Raw genomic sequence first — 3,506 nt, forward strand, 5'->3', positions numbered from 1 at the left:
AGGCGTAAGTTGCAAGAGAAAAGCCATTCTTCATAGGAGGCCTAAAGGGTTAAAGATACACATTTTGGATTGATGCACTAGAGAGAACTGGGCCTACGTTGAGTAGATAACAATTCGTAAAATAAAGTAGCAGAATAAAGTCATTTTTCTGTTTCAATTGCCTGTTGATTTGTTAAAAATGTGAACTCTAGCTGGGGTTTTCAGGATTTGATATGTTTTTTATTTGCTGCAAACACTAATTTTAGAAATTATTCTAACTCTGAATGAAACTATTTCCATTTAATAACCATCTCTACCAAATAGGTCAGTGTGAGTAATATGTGCAGCTTTCTAGACTAAGAATATTCAGAATAATCTCAAGTTTGATAATATCAGACCAAACGGGATCCACTCTCCTAAAAACAGCAAAGAAGGCTGACTCACAATTTCAACATTTACTTATGGTTTCACTGCGGCCTAGTGTTTCCTTGAAATGGTCTCCTTACCAACCAAGGAAGATCAGAGTTGAAAAAAATCTACATCAAGTCCTTTAAATTAGAAATAAAATAAACACACAAGCAAACATTTTGCCTTTGAGTAGGGTGACCATATTTTCTGATTTGCCCAGGACAATCCCAGGTTACTGTTATCCTGGTGTCCCATTTGTTTTAGCACTTGTTTTAGATTTTGCTCTTATTAATGAAGCATCATTAGTCACAACTGCATTAAAAAATAATCCAAGATGGATCTAGTAGATCTGCACTTTGTACTTCCAACTTCTGCCATGGTATTGTTTACTTGTGGATGAAATGTATGTGTAGTAATAGAATTCTCACATTAGCACATGGCTAAATCTGAGAGATGACCACTGTTAGCCCATATCTCTTTCCTAGACACTTTCCAGGGGCAATTCATTCCTCTCTTTCAAGGACAACTTGCAGAGTAATCGCTGATAAAATAAGCACTTAGGAAGATCTAACTCCTCTGGTTTATGATGGTGGTGAGAGAAATATTTGTCACTACTGCCTTTGCTGGATTCTTAAATGCCATAACCCATGCCTGTAAGATGTACAAAGGTGGTGAGGTCAGCAAGAAAATTAGAAAATTATAGCAGTCTTGTCATGGATACTATAAGAGTAGTCTGTGTGCTTTTACTATTGGGTTATCTCCTTCAGTGTATGGTGAGAACCTACAATAACGTATTTATTTATTTATGTAAATATTTGACAATACTTTTTTATTTTGCAATAAACTCTAGCCATCAGTGAGCTCAAAGCCACAAAAAATACATATTTAAAGAAAACTTAAATTCTGAATTTCTACTGCTTAAAAAGCTGGTGTGAGCTTATAACTTGCATGACATATGTGTTAACATTTACCATCCACCATGGAGAGATCATAGTGGTATCACTGACTACAAGAAAAGCAAAAAATGTAAATCTGCTAAAGAAGTATTGTATTCTACTTAAAAAGTTAGTAGTTATTCAAAGAAAACTATACCAAAAAAATTATGATTTAATATGTAAAGCTATAGAAGGTTCAATTGCACACCACTCTATCAACCATGACTTTTCATTTAGATCAAATGACTCTTTTTTTAATTTCACTTATATGAGATTTTAGTTGAAATAGATGCTAAAATTTACATTTTATATAGTCAAAATACATTAACTGAAGTACAAAGATTTTTTGACTAAGCTGAAGTAAAATTAACTTTTTAAAAAGACGTTACCATGACTGTATGATTTTTCTTTCTTTGCTGCTCATCATTATTATTATTTTTTTTATCAATTGGATTTTAGATTTGAAATTTTGAAGAATTACCTTAAAAATCAAGCTATTTGGCCTCTTTTCTGGCTGGAACCATGGAGGGTGCAGAAGAGAAGAAAAAGAAGGTTCCTGCTATGCCAGAAACCCTTAAGGGAAAGCAAAAGAATTTTGCAGAGCTTAAGATCAAGCACCTAAGAAAGAAGTTTGCCCAAAAGATGCTTCGAAAGGCAAGGAGGAAGCTTATCTATGAAAAAGCTAAGCATTGTCACAAGGGATACAGGCAGATGTACAGAATTCAGATTCGAATGGCTAGGATGGCAAGAAAAGCTGGAAACTTCCATGTACCCATGGAACCCAAACTGGCATTTGTCATCAGGATCAGAGGTATCAATGGTGTGAGCCCAAAGGTCTGTAAGGTGTTGCAGCTTCTTCGCCTTTGTCAGGTCTTCAATGGCACCTTTGTGAAGCTCAACAAGGCTTCAATTAACATGCTCAGAATTGTGGAGCCATACATTACAGGGGATACCCAAACCTGAAGTCAGTAAATGAGTCTATCTACAAGCGTGGTTATGGCAAAAGCAACAAGAAGCGAATTGCCCTGACAGATGCGTTCATTGTTCGATCTCTTGGTAACTATGGCATCATCCGCACGGAGGATCTGATTCATCAGATCTATGCTATTGAGAAGTGTTTCAAAGAAGCAAACAACTTCTTCTGGCCCTTCAAATTGTCTTCTCCACGAGGTGGAATGAAGAAAAGACCACCTATTTTGTAGAAGGTGGAGATGCTGGCAACAGGGAAAACTAGATCAACAGGCTTATTAGAAGGATGAACTAAGGTATCTGCCATGATTTTGTAATCTGGTCAGTTAATAAAACAGTGACTGCCTTTAAATTGAAAAAAAATTGACCTATTTGTTCTACAATGGTATTAATTATGTAAATAAATGAGTCCTCTAAATTTTGGTTGCATTTTGTTCAAAATCACTTTGAAAACCTTAATCAAGTAGTCAACAAATGAATACCAAAAAAATACAGCATGAAGAATTCAGTGAATGACAATTACTGGAAACAAAATTTGTATATAAGAACACATTAAATTTATCCCCAAAAAAGCATGAAGGAAATTTAAACATATTAAATGATGAGAGCACAAATAATGTACAACATTTTATTTTAAAATTCTATAAACATGCTTTAGAATATCTCAAACTGTGCAAAGCATATTTTGATCGAGAGCTTCTTTAAAAATCATATAAGTTTATGTTTTTAGTGATATAAAATGAAATTGAGAAAGTCTATGATTTTGAGGCAGCTTAATTTGGCGAAACATTCAAAAGATTACAAAAAGACAGATAATTTGATGAGTTTTACCTTACCAATTTTTTATCACAAAAAGTTTCCCTGAATTAAAGCAATTAGATAATACCTGTATAAATATTTTGGTTGAAATATATACGCACTTCAGTGTGACAAAAAAACCTGAAGCTATATTCCAGTTAGTAAAATTTTTCTCTGAGATTATCAGAAACTTCAGCATTTGTAGAGAGAGTAATTTTCCATGTATAAGTATCATGGCTTATAAGGATTAGTAAATTAAATGTAACAAGTTTCAAACAAAAAAATGCTACTTTGAAAGTTGAACAGTGACACTTTGCTATTTACCAATAGATAAGGTTCCTGGAAAGGTGCCTTCTCCAGAGTGTGAGGTCTCCATTACATTTCTGTGTGCCCAGAGACGTTCCCTTTTGAGTTATG

The 3,506-nt window shown here is 34.1% G+C and overlaps 1 pseudogene; it reads left to right on the forward strand.

Annotated features, from left to right (window-relative positions):
* Nucleotides 1-1,844: 1,844 nt before the first annotated feature.
* Nucleotides 1,845-2,586, forward strand: LOC101327148 (large ribosomal subunit protein uL30 pseudogene; annotated as a pseudogene).
* Nucleotides 2,587-3,506: the final 920 nt, after the last annotated feature.

The sequence above is a fragment of the Tursiops truncatus genome, chromosome 19, assembly GCF_011762595.2.
Source record: "Tursiops truncatus isolate mTurTru1 chromosome 19, mTurTru1.mat.Y, whole genome shotgun sequence".
Taxonomy (NCBI): Eukaryota; Metazoa; Chordata; class Mammalia; order Artiodactyla; family Delphinidae; genus Tursiops; species Tursiops truncatus.